Source organism: Kryptolebias marmoratus, linkage group LG13 (assembly GCF_001649575.2).
Source record: "Kryptolebias marmoratus isolate JLee-2015 linkage group LG13, ASM164957v2, whole genome shotgun sequence".
Classification (NCBI taxonomy): domain Eukaryota; kingdom Metazoa; phylum Chordata; class Actinopteri; order Cyprinodontiformes; family Rivulidae; genus Kryptolebias; species Kryptolebias marmoratus.
In genome coordinates this window covers 20,512,601-20,513,666 of record NC_051442.1, presented here as the reverse complement: position 1 = coordinate 20,513,666, position 1,066 = coordinate 20,512,601, and positions in this window count along the sequence as shown.

The following is a 1,066-nucleotide window of genomic DNA, read 5'->3' as shown; positions in this document are numbered from 1 at the left end:
GGAGGGGCTATAATTAAATGCAGAGACTGAAAGAGAGACTGAGAGGTGAAGGACAGACTGATGGATGAACAGGAAAAGAAGGTGAGACGAACCGGAGCAGGAGGAGGAGGAGGCGGGGGGCGGGGAGTGTCCTGGAGCTGCTGCTGCTGCTGCCCCCACAGCTGGAGGAGCATCAGCACAACTCCACCGTTCTGTTTCCAGTTTGCCTCGACCTTCTTGGATTTCCGCTCAGCGTGAAGTGGAACTTCCTCTCCTCACTGTCCACCTTACTCTCCGTCTCTCTTTCTCGCTCTCTGTTTTTAGGAGGCAGCTGTGGGCTCTGTCGGGTTTGTTTCTTTTTTTTTTTTTTCTTTTCATATAGCTGGAGTTAAAGGTGGGAATAGCTTTACGCTGCTTGGCTGCTTCTCTCAGCTCTTAATGGGAGGAGCTGAGGTCAGCAAATGCACTGGGCAAAATCCAAACAAAGACAATTCTCCCACAGACATAAATAAAAACAAATAAAACTCCTGGATCTAAATCAGGATCAAAATGGAAATTGAATCACTTCAAACTGAATTTGTTGAGCAGTTCAGCTGTCAAACAAACGAATGTACAAACAGACTTTAAAGAAAAGTGGAGTTTTGTGGAAAAGTTATGACTATTTAACATCTTACCTGTTGGAGATAGCGCTATCGACTTTATTTTGGGGCAATAAAGTTTAATTCTGACAGGGCTGATGAGTTAAAGGTAGTATTTTTCTTGGCTGCAAGTGTTGGAGAGTAAATGTTCCATTACAGAGCGGTGTCTGTGTTGGGACTACCTTAACAGCTAGTCCCAACACAGACATGACCACAGTGGAACATTGTTACTTTAAAACAGCACCAAGAAGAATCAGAGCAGATCCAGTGAACCCGATTTTGTAAACCTTGTAAGCCACCATGAATTTTTATGGTTATTTAAATATAATTTTTTTTGTTATTTGCAAAAACAAATAGCAGCACCAGCTAGCTGTAGCATTTCCAAGGCAGATTGCTGCTGTCAGAAAACAGTTCCAATCTTTAAGATGTCACAGCGGTTATTTAAAGGT